At 46.4% G+C, this 14,909-nt stretch overlaps 1 long non-coding RNA gene across 3 annotated transcripts; it reads left to right on the top strand.

Annotated features, from left to right (window-relative positions):
• The first annotated feature begins 483 nt into the window (after positions 1–483).
• Positions 484–10,919, top strand: LOC131506225 (uncharacterized). 3 transcript variants are annotated; one of them, XR_009258804.1, is made up of 3 exons: positions 484–712; positions 1,845–1,895; positions 10,622–10,919. It is a non-coding gene; the product is annotated as an uncharacterized LOC131506225 (long non-coding RNA). The 3 variants fall into 3 exon arrangements; XR_009258806.1 differs by lacking the exon at positions 10,622–10,919 and adding an exon at positions 6,054–6,346; XR_009258803.1 differs by lacking the exon at positions 10,622–10,919 and having other exon boundaries at positions 1,845–2,085.
• The last annotated feature ends 3,990 nt before the right edge of the window (positions 10,920–14,909 follow it).

The following is a 14,909-nucleotide window of genomic DNA, read 5'->3' as shown; positions in this document are numbered from 1 at the left end:
CTTTATTTATATTGTGTTTGATTTTGTGCTTAAGAGACTGTTAAATTGCATTGGGGAAGTGTGGCTGCTAAGTCTGTTTGGTCTTCACTTGAGTCCCCAAACTCTGTAAATAAATCCAGATCCCCAGAGAGGACTTTCTCCTGCTTAAATGTAGATTCCTTGTAAGCTATAATCCCCTTCCATTGGCCGTGAGCCTTCTACAGACTAAATTTAGAAAACTTAAATTACAACCTAGCAATGTGGCTCCCCAAATGAAATGTATAGGGCAGAGTACCCAAAAACACCAGGGAAAATGGTAGTCACAGGGAAGTGTCAGGGACCTGGTGGTCAGTCTTACATGTCTGCAATCAGAAAGGCAAAGGTCCTATTCATGTAGAAAGAAATGGCATAGTGGGAACCAGTTTAGAACCATCAGAACAATGACCTGGGAGACGAGCCTCATTCTAATTATGACTCCGTGTTCCAACCAGGCATGAAGGAAGTCACAGTAAACCTATTTCTGAGAAAGGCATTGCCCAATGTGTCGATGTCCGCTATCTTATGTGGGGTGAGGGCCAGTGAGTCAGGGAGGAAACATACCAGAAAATGATCTTCGATGACTAACACAGAAGGGGCTGTTCTCATGTTGCCCTGATGGAAAAATTGGTGGGATTGCAGGAATTAATAAGAACTATCAGCCCTGCTTGGATATTCTGTCCTAAAATGGTGACATGTATGTATTTAAATGGGAGGGGCTGGGTAGCACAAGAAGTCTGTCCTGAGAAGATAAGGGGACAAAGTGGTACTTTGTCATTAACCAACCCACAGGATTGCTCTGCACTATCCACTGAGTGGTAACAATGCCCAAATCATCTTAAAATGCAGTGCAGATCTTGGCCCCAAGTATTTTCTAGAATTAAAAAAAAAAAAAATCTGATGTTTCCCTAGCAACCTAATAGAGATCTCTGATTTAAAAGACAAATGTAGGGGCGCCTGGATGGCTCAGTCGGTTAAGCGTCCAACTTTGGCTCAGGTCATGATCTCACAGTTCACGAGTTCAAGCCCCGCATCAGGCTCTGTGCTGACTCTCAGAGCTTGGAGCCTGTTTCAGATTCTGTGTCTCCCTCTCCCTCTGCCCCTCCCCTGCTCATTCTCTGTCTCTCCCTGTCTCTCAAAAATAAACGCTAAAAAAAAAAGTTAAAAAAAAAAAAAGACAAATGCAGGGACACCTGGGTGGCTCAGTCGTTTAAGCATTCCACTTGGGCTCAGGTCATGATCTCACAGTTTGTGAGTTTGAGCCCCACATCAGGCTCTGTGCTGACAGCTTGGAGCCTGGAGCCTGCTTCAGATTCTGTGTCTCCTTCTCTCTCTCTGCTTGCACTCTGTCTCTCTGTCTCTCTGTCTCTCTCTCAAAAATAAAAATAAACATTAAAAATAAAATAAAAATAAAAGGCCAATGTTACTGGATGTTAAGATTTGAAGGAAAATGTTTCCATGAGGATAGATATGATTCTTGTAGAAAAGTAAGCCTCATGTATCAGTTAGGGTTCTTGGTATATTAATTTATCAACAAATATCTATTGAGTCCTAAAATAGGCCAGAGATTGTTCCAAACACTGGAAATGCAGTGGTGAACAAGACAAAGTCCTTTTCCTTATAGATTTATATTCTGGAGGCAGAGACAGATAATAAACAGTAGACAGAAAAACTAATAATTGTGTAATTTCTTACTGAGATAATTACTATGAAGAAAACTAAGCGGTGTCTTAGTCTGTTCAAGCTACTATAACAAAACACCATAATATGGAGTAGCAAAATACCATTGCCGGAATGGCTCATAAACAACAGAAATTTATTTCTTACAGTTCTGGAGGCTGGGAAGTCCAAGATCAAGGTGCTTGGTGATTCGATGTCTGGTGAGAGCCCACCTGCTGGTTTGTAACAGCAGCCTTCTTGCTGTGTCCTTACTCGCTGGAAGAACAAGAGAGCTCTGTGGGATCTCTTTTATAAGGGGCTAATCCCATTTGTGAGAGCTCTGCCTTCATGACCCAATCACCTTCCAGAGGTCTCACCTCCCCATCATAATGGAGAACAGCTTTCAACATATGAATTTGGGGAGGACACATTTTGTCTATAGATAGCACAGAGCAAGGAAAATATTTTCAGTTATTTATTGCCTTGTAACAAACTATCCCCAGATTTAGTGGTCTTAAAGGATTTATTATTTTTCGTGATTCTGTGGGTCAGAAATTTGGGGATGGTTCAGCCAGCTCATTTGACCCATTGGGGTCAACCGCTTGGCCACATTCACTGGCCAAATGAGCTGAGAAAACCAAGAATTCATTCATGTATTTGGTGCCTCCATGGCCCTCCATGTGTTCTCTTTCTCTCTTTACATGGTGCCTCATCATTCAGTAGTCTAGCTTGATCTTCTTTATAGTATGGCAGCCAGCCTGCCCAGAGAAAACAGCCTGGAAGTTTCCAGGCTTGCTAAAGACTGGTCCTGGAACTGGCACACTGCCACTTCCTCTGTGTTCTGTTGGCCAAAGCAGGTCACAAGACCAGCCCCTATTCAAGGGCGGGCAAAAAGACTCCATCTCCTGATGGGCAGAATTGATGGCAGCCATCGTCAGAAACTGTCTACAACCGAGAGTGACTGGAATAGGGAGCGGGCTGTGTTAGATGCAATGGTCTTAGGAAATGACATTTAAACAGAGACCGAAATGAGGAGAGAGGTTGAACCATGACAAAGATGGGTGTGTGTGTGGGGGGGGGGGGGAGGTGCACTCTAGACAGACCCCTAGAACCATGGGGACAAAGGCCTCGATATGGAATATACATAGTGTGTCTTGTCTGAAGGTTAACAAAGAGGTCAAAGATTCTGCGGATGTGTCTAAAGAAGAGTGAACAATAGAATAAACAGGCAGTTAATGGAAACAGGGATACAGTCAGATTACCAGGGGCCTTGAAAGTCATGGTTAAGTCTTTATACGTCACTCCAAATGTGATGAGAAGCTCTTGTAGAAGGGTAACATGAAATGGCTCAGGTGTCAGAACGATCACACTGGCTGGCTGCTGTGTGAAAAATGAATGAGAGGAAAGAAGCAGTTTAGGTGGAAGGAGGGGGACCAGCTGGGAGACCCCTTCGGTCATCCAGGTGAGAGACAATGGTGGCTTAGAGCGGAGTAGCAGCCAGGGGCATGCAAGAATATGTTAGATTCTGGATATATTTTGAAGTTAGTCCCAGAAGACTTGCTGATAGACTGGATATTGAAGTGAGAGGAAAAGCAGAATTAAGGCTGAGTTCAAGATTTTTGACCCGGCCAACTGCATCAACAATGCTACCATTTGCTGGGATGGAAAAGATACAAGAGGAGCAGGTTGGGGGGTAGGGTGGTAAAAATAGAGAATTATGTTGGGCACTGGCGCTCATCCCCTCTTCTCTACTCAAAGACTTGCTCTATGCAAGCATTTTCTTCCTCCACTGGAATATAAATTTCTCCCCATCAATGATGTGCATTCCCATTGTGTAAAAACATGCTTTAGATATTTTAAGCCCAGAGTGACTATTTAGAAATCAAAATATAGATTTTAGTTAAGCTGGTGGATATATGAGTCTTGATTTCAGGGGAGAGGGGTAAAAGTGCAACTTTAAGAGTCATCGATGTACAGTTGGTATTTAGAATCCTGAGACAGAAAAGAGTTGACCAGTGCGAGAAGAAACACGAAAGGCTGTCATGTCCTGGAGGCCGGGGAAAAGATGTTTCAAGAATAAGGCGGTGCTCACCAAGCTGCTGGTATTGTTGGTCAAGTAGGATGAGGGTGCATTGACTTTGGCCAGTGCAGAAGTCTTGGGCAACCTTGACAAGAGCAAGTTCAGTGCAGTAGAGAGGAGAAGAGAACTGATGAAAAAGCAGAGGCAGCTGAGATAGATAACTCTTGCAAAGACTTTTGCTTAAAAGGGCAGGAGAGAAATGGGTCAGCAGGGGCTTCAGGTAAGGGAGATTTTCAGTTTTTTTAAAAAGATGGGCAATATCAGAGCATGTTTTTACACAATGGGAATGCACATCATTGATGGGGAGAAATTTATATTCCAGTGGAGGAAGAAAATGCTTGCATAGAGCAAGTCTTTGAGTAGAGAGGAGGGGATGAGCGCCAGTGCCCAAGAGGAAGGGTTGGCCTGAGACAGAAGAGTAGGTGGATAGAAATGCAAATGGATTGGTTGATATTGTGGTTGAAATATGAGAAAGTTCTGTAACTGTTTTGGTTTCAGTTACAGAGGAAAGGAGAAAGAAGGTCATCAGCTAAAGGTTGGGTAGGGATATTAAAGACTTACAGAGAGAGGAGAATGCTTTAAAAATAGAGTTGAAGAATTTATTCTTTAGGGAATGAGGCAGAATTCTGAGCCCACACGAGGTATGTGGTTATACATTTATAAATTTAGAGTAAACTATTGCTGTGTGTTTTTCCCAAGCCATTTGTACCTGGTTATATGGAGCACATGGGGAATAGGGTTTATCCAAGAGTTTGGTTTTTGCCAAGTGGGTAAGAGGGAGAGAATGAGATGCATTTAGAAGAAATGCTTGAGGAGTATTAAAAATTTATTTCACATGCACTTACATAGTGGCTCCTACATACCAGACACATGTAAGCACCTGTATATTAAATATTAATATTAAATATTAACCCATTTAATCTTTATAACAACCCTATTAGAAAGATAGATACTATTGTTTGCACCCCCATCCCCCATTTTATAGATGATGAATTGAGACACAGAAGATTGAGTAACTTATCTAAGGACACATAGCTAATAAGTGACAGAGCCAGGATTTGACCTTGGCAGTCTGAGTCTGAGCCTGTGCTGCTAACCTCTGCAATGCTTCTCCAGAGGGGCTATAGGGATGGGTAAGGAGGGATGTAGAAACAGAAAGCAAGTGATGGACAGTGAAGACCTTGTAGGGTCAAGGGAACTGAAGGGTCTGGTTGGAGTTAGAATAATAGAAAGAATGAGCTGGAAAGATGGGAGGATGTAATTAGAAAGTGGGATGCTTTTTGAAATAGAGATTTTGGAGAAGGTGGAGTTATTGATCATGTAGGAGTCTAGAACATGATTCTGGGAAAGGGTAGCTGAGATGAGATGAGAAAAAAGACAAATGGAGGATAGGAACCGAGAGGCCAGAGTGTTGGGATGCGCCATCTACATAGGTACTGAAGCCTCCCAGAATGCTGACAAGGAGTGCTGGAACAAAAACACCACGGGCCAACCTAGTTCTCCTCTTCCCTGAATAAGGAGACATGTCTTGGAGGCTGGTAGATACGCACAATAGGAAAGGAGTGGGTCCGTGCGCTCCCACTGAGCTGGATCGTGTGCAGGATGGGGAGGCAGGGGTGGGATAGGAGGTAGTGGTCTAGAAGGAGAATTGAGGGCAATGCCCTGCGCCTCCAGGAGAAAGCCAGTGATGATTGGAGAGGGCTTTAGGGAAACCACATTCACAAGGAAAGGCAGGCTGTAACAAGAGAAGCGGCTGGGGACAGTGGGGATTTTGCTGCTGATCAAACATGAGTTTTAGAGGTGCACTGGAAGAACCTGAGGGTTGGGAAGGGTGGGCAGCATGAGCAACACTAAGAAATACCCAGGGCTGTGTGGGCATCAGATGAGTCAGGAATGGTCTGGGAGGCTGGCACTTTCGGGGGGTGTCTGAGGTAATGAGATTGGTCCTGATGGTCTCCCAGGGGAAGAAGATAAGCAGGTCTAATTATAACCCCCTGCTTGGGCCCGGTCCCCGAGATAATTTCTGGGATGCAGTGGGCAGTGTCTATGGCAGGAGTGGTGCCATCAGGGGCACGGGTGGGTGTTTTTAAAGTCCCGTTATCAGTGGTGCCGAGGCCAAGGAGAGGAGCCTTGCCGAGTACAAAAGAAACAGACCTTGGCTACATTAAGCAAAGGAGAATTTATTCAAGGAATATGAAGAGACCCACAGAGTTGACAAAAATCTGGGGAACTTGACGAGGAAATGGACGGGAATAAAGAGAACCCTGGGTGGCCGGACAGGGAGTACTGTGGTATCCAGTTTTGTTGCAGGAACAGTCTAATGAACAAACTGTGGGGATGGCGAATGTTCTCCAAGCATTTACTCATGCATAGAGGCACCCGCTCAAGACTGAGTCCCGGGAGAGGAACTCTTGATCTACGGTGGATCAGCAGCTCTATTAGTGAGCATAAACCAGGCAATGGTGCAGTGACATTAAAAACCCACATCTCAGTGGCTTAACCAACAATGACGCATTTCTTGCTCAGTTCTTGTAAGTAAGCAGGAGGCTCTACTCCACTTGGCCACGCAAAGACTCGGGCCGTTAGAGGTTGCACTTGTTGCCCTGCCTCAATACATGGCTTCAGAGCTTTCTGAAGAAGAGGCAGCAAAAAACTGGAGAGTCACACGCTGGGTTTTAAATGCTCTGGAAAGGAAGTGACGCACATCACTTCTGCTCACACCTATTGGTCAGAATTAGTCATGTGACTGCCTAACTGTAAGGGGGCAGGGTCATAGGGGGGAGTACATGGCACTCAGTGAACAGTAAATGTCTCTGTCACAGGCTGTTTTGAAGCAGAAAGAGGGAGGTTAGTTAGCACATCCAAGGTCTTCCAGACCCCAAATTCAAACTATTTCCTAAATACTACACTGCCTTCTTAAGGAGTCTATGTGGAGGAGGGGAGGTGCGTGTAAGGGGGTATTTAATATTTCTGTATGTGCCTTCATATTCCTTTCTAAAAATATCTAACATAGTGTTGGAGTACAGAGAACATGCTTGAAATTTGTTGCTGACTGATGGATTGATTGATATGAAGTTTAATCATGGTGGAACAGACACAGTCCATGTGAACCAAGATCCTCAAATAGTGTAAATTCAATTCAGCCAACCTCTGAGAGAGGGTCTGCACGGTACGTCAATGACTGGCATTACAGAGAAATGACAGAGAGCCAGAATCCGGAGGAATCTTAAGAGTTCAGAAATCTTAAGAAAGAATATTATTTATTTTTCCTTTGGCTATTAAGAAAGCCTTAATTTCTCTGGAGGAAAGAGACAACATTAAAGACTAACAATATAGTTTATAGAAATTAAATCTATTGCCAAGGTAGAAGAACCATCACCTGACTCTAATAAACAACTTCTGAGGTCCTCTATGTGATGACTTCGGTTTTCTGCCGTATGTGATTTGAGTGGATGATGATAATTATGAATGTGATGATCGTTATGTGGGGTCAGTATGAGTACGTGGTACCTTCCAACCACTGGCAAATTATCAGAGCTCAAGTGTAGGTCCACTCTTCCTTCAAACTACAGACCCATATTCCTACTACCCTGCTACCCTGCTATGACGTTCCCTCTCCCGTAGACCCTCATCCCTCCCTTAAAATGACAACTTTCCATATGTTTTCTATGAGCACCAAGTGCTGCAGTGGGAGAGACATGTGCAGCTCCCCCTGGGACATTGGTCCTCACCCTTTGGAGGGCTTCAAATCCCCTGGACATCTTGTGTCAACATGATTGCTGGGCTCCGCTCCCAAAGTTTGTGACTCAATAGGTCTAGGGTGGGGGCTTACAATGTGCATTTCTGAGAATTCGTAATTCCTGGGTGCCCTGAGTTGAATAGTGTCGCCCCACCCCCACGGTCACGTCCACCCAGAACCTCAGAAAATAACTTCATTTGCCATTAGAGTCTTTGCAAATACGATGAGTTAAGATGAGGTCCTACTAGATTTGGATGGGCCCTCAATTCGGTGTTACTGGTGTTCTCAGAACACCAGTGTTCTTCTGAGAAGAGGAGAGACACAGAGACACATGGGGAGAAGTCATGGTGAGGACGGAGGCGGAAAATGTGGTGGCACATCAACAAGCCACAGGACACCAAGGATTGCCAGCAACCACCAGAAACTAGGGAGAGACAAGGAAGGATTCTTCCTTGGAGCCTTCCGAATGGGCACAGTCCTGCCAAAGCCTCCATTTCAGACTTCTGTTTTGTAAGCCACCTCACTCGGTGGTAATCCATCATGGCAGCCCTGGAAAACCAATGCACTGGTGGTGCTGAGAATTACTATTCTAGAAGAAAGGGGAAAAGGCCATTTGAGGATCACTCTTCTAGAAAAAAAAGAGGGAAAGTGTCAAGTACCTTTCCACAGGAAAATACAGGATTTGAGTGATAAAATATTTTTGAGAAAAGGGAAGTACGAACATGTTTTTTTGTTTGTTTTTCTTTTGTGTTCTGTACCACACGTGCTATTGGGGGGTTGTGCCAAAGCATCTCCTACCGCTTTTAGGGAATTGCCACTTGAATGGTCATTCCGGGAGACTTTAGTCTGAGGTCGGACCCTGTCTGTCTCTGACCTAATACAGGCTGAAGTGGGCACGAGCCCGTGCTTGGCCAATGACCTTCTCTTCTTGGACTACGGATCGCAAGCAGGAGGTGTAGACACGCACACAGAGCACCTACTCTTCCCGGCACAGTGACCAAACCCCCTATGAGGCGGGTGTCGGGGCTTGGTTGTCAGTCCCGCTCCCCAGCCGGCTCTCCAGCCTCCTAGAGCTCCTGTGAGTTCCCAGTATCCTTCCCATAAATCCTCTTTGTTAAATTATCAAGTCAGTTGCCGTTGCTTGCAACCAAAGAACCAAAACGAATACGGAGTATCTGTTGTCTTTTTTACTTCGCTTTTTCTATCCTTCCAACCTAACATTTTTTTCTATTGAAACATCTTGGTTCTCCCCACCCCCCTCCATGTCAAAAGTAATGCAAATGTTGCAAAAAAGACAGAGTGCTTTCTGAAGTTTTTTTTTTTTTTTTTCATCTTTCTGCGTGGCTTTCCATTGGTTAAAATGTCATCGTATATCCTCTAATAGACAATGAGAGGATAAAATATCGCCTAGCTGATGGGCTTTCCCCTACGGAGGGAACACATATATTAAATGTCTGTCTAAAAAGACCACAGCACTGTAAATATGCAGTCACTTTATCCCAGCAAGGGGTGGGAAAGCTTCCTGTCTGTCGTTTTACTGAGCAAGTTAACATGAACTCCAGCTTCGTCATTACCTAAAGGTTTGTCTTAAAAATCTCATTAGGGGCACCTGGGTGGCTCAGTCGGATAAACGTCCGACTTCGGCTCAGGTCATGACCTCACGGTTTGTGAGTTCGAGCCCCGCGTCGGGCTCCGTGCTGACAGCTCGGAGCCCGGAGCCTGCTTTGGACTCTGTGTCTCCTTCTCTCTCTGCCCCTAACCCAGCTCTGGCCTGGAAATCAGGTGCTTGTGCAGGACAGTAATATATATTTTTGCAACCGTCGGATACATTTAGTGCATTGAAATAACTCCAGCCAGGTTTTCACTCCTGCCCTTTGCTTAAACTCCGTTGCCCTGACCTGCACTAAACCACAGGTGTCCCAATCCAACTGGACTGCCCCGAGCCGTCCCCAAACCCATCCTTTCCTCCCCAGAAATCCAAGCGAAGCTTTTCCAAATCTCCCCAGCAACCTTTCTACAGCACAAACAACATTCAGAATTTGCCATCCCCCATCTTGTGTGTTTTATATAACAAATACAAAATGCTACGTTTTAAAAATTAAAACTCCAGTAATGCACCTTCCAAGGTTCAATTCGAGTTTAGAAAATTCATTATAATGAAAAGAGAAGAAGGAGGATTTTTTTTTTTGTTTATTGCTGATAGTTAGTGGCATTGATAGATCATGGCAGAACCATCCACAATATGGCCAAATAATTTCACTGGAGAGGATTTTATATAGCTACAGCTAAAATTCAATGAACTGATTCAGAAGACTCGGTATAAAATATAACAGTGACTTCGAGTGCCAAATCAATTTGGGGGCTTGAAGGGATGGGAGAGTTCTTCGTTCCCTCCCCCTTCACGGACGTGACTTTGACTGGAACTGTAAATTCAGAGGCCTCGGAGTGGCCTGGCAGTGGGTTACGGCGGGTGATTTAAGGGACCTCTCATGAAAAATCAGCAAGTGGTTGGGAACACCAATGCTTAAAGGAGCGTATGTCTCTGAAGTATGACCGCAAGAACAAGTTAGAAGGATATTCCTGAGGACAAATCAGGGATTTGTACTCAGTTGACTAGGGTGTGGGGTTTGCAGTTCGGATCAGTTCAAGACGCTATTTTCCACCTCTGTTTCCTCGCTTGTGAAATCCTGGGATTGGACCAGAGGAGTGGTTTCCAAAGTTTTGCTTTGTTTTCTCTTTAAAAAAAAAAAAAATTTTTTTTTAATGTTTGTTTATTTTTTGAGAGAAAGAAAGACAAGAGGGCAAGCAGGAAAGGAGCCGAAGGGAGACACAGAATTTGGAGCAGCGTCCAGGCAGGCTCTGAGCTGTCAGCACAGAGCCCGCTGAGGGGCTGGAATTCATGAGCTGTGAGATCATGGTCATGACTGGAGCCGAAGTCGGACGCTTAACCAGCTGGGCCACCCAGGTGGCCCTGTTTTGTCTTTTCAATGATAGAAGGCTTTTTTAAGTAATGAATTTATCTTACTGTGCTGAATGTCTGGTTTGCCCCTCCAGCCCCACATTCCCGCTGCCATAACTGTAACGTGCACCCCCCCCCCCAAGGCTCACATGTTGAATCTACTCCCCAGTGTGATGGTGTTAGGAGGTGACGTCTTTGGGAGGTGAGAACGTCGTGAGGGTTGAACCCGCAGGAATGGGGTCAGCATCCTGATAAAGACACCCTTGTTCCTCTCCTACGACGTGAGGACACAGTGAGAAGATGGCCATCTGAGAGCCAAGAATCGAGCTGTCACCAGATACCGAATCTGCCAGCCCCCCTGATCTTGGACTCACCAGCCTCCCGAACCACGAACAATAAATATTTGCCGTTTAAGCCACCTGTCTGTAGATATTTTTGTTTAGCAGCCTGTATGGATTACAACGCCAGCCTTCCTCACCCTGCCCTGAGCTCCAGGAGGCTGAGGAGACCCGCTTGCTTCCACTGGGGTTCAGCCAGTAGGAGGAGCCACCCCCAGGGCTGGTGGTAGGGAAAAGGAATCCAAGTGTTTATTTCCCCGGATTATTTCCCTCACTGCTGGGCTGCAGGACAGCGGTGGCTGTACTCTTGCCTGGTGTCCCTCCCTTTTAACTGCCTCTCCCTTCCTCTCCCTCTGGGTTCCAGAAGCATCCTCTGACCTTACCCTTTCCGATGTGGGTCGCAACCGCTGTTGTTCAAGTCAAGTCCTTAATCATCCCTCACGGGCGGGCTTCCTTTAACCCCCACCCACACTTTTGTAAATCATCTCTTGATTAAATTCTCCTCAACTGTCCGTGGGAACGTGGCATCTCTTTCCTGCCGGGGCGATGCTGGCACGGCCCTGACACTCCTCAGACCCACCAGGCGTCAGAGGGAAAAAACAAGAATATTCAGGAACACGTGCCCCTCTATCGCAATCGACAGCACAAAGCTCGTGAGCATGAACTCAGGAACCAAAGTGTCCAGCCTGGAATCTAGTCTTTCCCACTTGCAGGCATGGATATATCTGTCTTCGTTGTCCTCGCGTGTAAAGGCAGGTTCTCACCTTACTTCATAGGAGGGTTGTGAAGATTTAATTAATTAATACACACAAAGCGCTTAGAACGGTGCCTGGCGGGGAGTAAGTGCTATGTAAGCGTTAAGTTATTATTATCTACGTCACTTGACTATTTTCATACACTGGCGGCCAAGCCGTATAAAACCTTCAAGATGGTCCCCAAACCAAGTGGACTTAGAGGCGGGAATTCGGCTGACGGGCATGAGCACAAAGTCAGAGGGGGAGAAGAATCTCAGGCTCTGGAATAAGACAACGATTCGAATCTTAGCTCTGTCGCAAGCCAGCTCCGCGATCTTGGCAAGGGCTTACCTTCTCTGATCCTTAGTTTTCTCATCTACAGGATGGGGATAATGATAGTGTCTACCTCTTAGGGTTGTGCTGGGGCTTAACACGAATCATTTCTCTATCTTTCCTTTACTCGTTCATTCATTTACTTAGTAAACAGCTTTTGTTCCACCAAGCAAGCTGAGTGCATTAAGGTAGCAAACTTGTTTCCTGGCTTGGGGGTGGGGGTGGGGGTGCTCTAAGGCACACGCACTGGTCCTTCAAGGCCTCTGAAGACAGGACCAGGCCCAACAGAGGTGAGCTGACGTAAGTCTCACTTCTAAGTTGGATGCTGACCAGGCTCGTCAAATTCAGCCTTCAGATTCCCTCGACACCCCGGCTCAACATCTGTGTACCCTTGGGGAACCGCTTCTGGAGGAAAAGCGGCTGTTCCCCTGCTGGGGAGGTGGGAGGGGGCCGAGGGTAGGAGTGTGCGGGAAAACGGCTGCCCTCAGTGGGTGCCCCCACACGTGTGGGGACCGCTTGCACCTGGGCTGTTCCCAGGACTGTGGACAGCAAGTGGCAGAAGAGACACACGCCTGCTCATTTCGATGCGCCCCATGCTCCAGATGTGCCTGTTCCCACAGAGGTTTCGGGGCAAGCTGTCCCAGACGTTTCCATTCAGAAGGACGCAGCCCCACTCATTTTTGGAAGCTTTTAAACTTCAGGGTAGGGGCGCCTGGGTGGCGCAGTCGGTTAAGCGTCCGACTTCAGCCAGGTCACGATCTCGCGGTCCGTGAGTTCGAGCCCCGCGTCGGGCTCTGGGCTGATGGCTCGGAGCCTGGAGCCTGTTTCCGATTCTGTGTCTCCCTCTCTCTCTGCCCCTCCCCCGTTCATGCTCTGTCTCTCTCTGTCCCAAAAATAAATAAAAAATGTTGAAAAAAAAATTAAAAAAAAAAATAAACTTCAGGGTAGACAGCGTGGCCCTTGGGGATGTGCTTTCATGCATTAGGAGTTGATTTTAAACAGCAAATATGCCACCGTCAGTCATAGAGGGAAATAATAATACCACTTCAAAAGAGCAGAGCCCAAAAGAAAGGGTATTATTAATGGGAAAAAATTTTAAAGTCATATTAAAGAGCCTCAAGTCTAGTGGAAAAAGCCAGGAAATGGGAACAAAATTAGCATTATTATAGCTTTTCATGGTAACTTACTCTGGGTTTTTATGGTGGCTTAAAAAGGGAGAAAACTAGGGAAAGCCTAGCTGATAACAATTTATCCGACCAAATACATTTCCCATCCAAAATGCACCTGCGATAGTGACTGTATTTAAAATGTTTTCTTTTTATATCGGTTTTGTGGCCATTTATCCCTCACAGTGTTACTGGAGAAAGCAGCATTTTGTGTGGAACAGTAAATAGTAGAGCTCTTTGAGACCTTTCAGGAAGAGGTGCCGTTAAAGGGCCCAGGAATTATGATTATTAATTTGCATCTTAATAATCCACATCTTCACAAAAGCCCACACTGCAGATGCGTCCTCCAAAACTGCACAGAGGGTCAGCGCTATACGTGAATGTGGCTCCTCTGCTCCTAGAGGACAAGAAGCTTCCATGAAGGGCAAGGCCTCTCCTCTGTCCCTTTGCAGTCGGCTTCTGGTGGGTTCTCATTTCCCTCTGTTCCAGTCACCCCAGCTCAACTAGAGCTCACCCTCCCCTCTCTCAGGGCCTCCGCCTTCCTTTTTGTTTTTAAATGTTTATTTTTGAGAGACAGAGAGAGAGAGAGAGAGAGTAGGGGAGGTACAGAGGATCTGAAGCCGGCCCTGTGCTGACAGCAGAGAGCTGTGGGGCTCGAACTCACCAACCGTGAGATCATGACCTGAGCCGAAGTCGGACATTCAACCAACTGAGCCACTTAGGAGCTCCAGGGCCTCCTTCTTCTCTCTCTTGGACACAGGAGCACAGATTTCCGGTGCCCCAAACAATTTTTCTCCATTTGGCTTTGGGACGCTCAGAACACCCCTCTCCTGAAAGTATTACGCAGCCTGAGTATACACATTCATGTGTGGAGCGTGTAAACGGACATGCCTTGAACACCCGGCCTTGTTTATACCTATGCGTGTTCTATTGTTAACCCTTTGGGGCCACCTGGGTTTGCAGTAGGTGAGGATTCAATGACTTCTAAAGATATCTTTTATTCTGTAGAAAACCATATTCACTGACACCTGTCAGTCCACGTCTGTCCAGAAGCACAGAGTGCACACCACCAATTGTGAACATGATGTGATCCGTGCCCTTGGGGCGATCATGATGTGTCCGGGGAAGTTCATCGGTCGTAACCAAGGTACCACTCTGCTTGGGGTGGGGACAGTGCGGGGAGGCTGTGCGTGGAAAAACACATAACTTAAAAGTTACCATCCTGGGGCACCCGGGGGGCTCAGTTGGTTAAGCATCTGACTCTTAGGTTTCAGCTCGGGTCATAATCTCACGGTCACGAGATCGAGCCCACCAGGAGGCTCTGGGCTGACAGCGTGGAACCTGCTTGGGATCCCCTCTCTCCCTCTCTCTCTGCCCCTCTCCCACGTGTGCTCCCTCTTTCTCAAAATAAATAAATAAACTGAAAAGAAACCTTTCACTGTGACCATTCAAACTTAAAACAAAACATTTACCATCTTAACGAGAGGGAGACACAGAATCTGAAACAGGCTCCAGGCTCTGAGCTGTCAGCACGGAGCCCGACGCGGGGCTCGAACCCACGGACCGCGAGATCATGACCTGAGCCGAAGTCGGCCGCTTAACCGACTCAGCCACCCAGGCGCCCCAAGACTTTATTTTTTAAAGCACTTTCAGGTTCACAATAAAAGTCAGGGGATGACACAGAGATTTCCACGTACCCCCGCCCTTGCACACGCACACCTCCCCCGCTCATCCACACCCCCCAGCAGAGTGGTACCTTGGTTACAACTGACGAACTTTCCCTGACACATCATAATGGCCCCCAACGGCACAGATCACACCGTGTTCACAATTGGTGGTGCGCACTCTGTGGGTCTGGACAGACGTAGAATGACGTGTATCCATTA

Source organism: Neofelis nebulosa, chromosome 3 (genome assembly GCF_028018385.1).
Source record: "Neofelis nebulosa isolate mNeoNeb1 chromosome 3, mNeoNeb1.pri, whole genome shotgun sequence".
Taxonomy (NCBI): Eukaryota; Metazoa; Chordata; class Mammalia; order Carnivora; family Felidae; genus Neofelis; species Neofelis nebulosa.
This window is presented reverse-complemented; position numbering and strand designations above follow the sequence as displayed.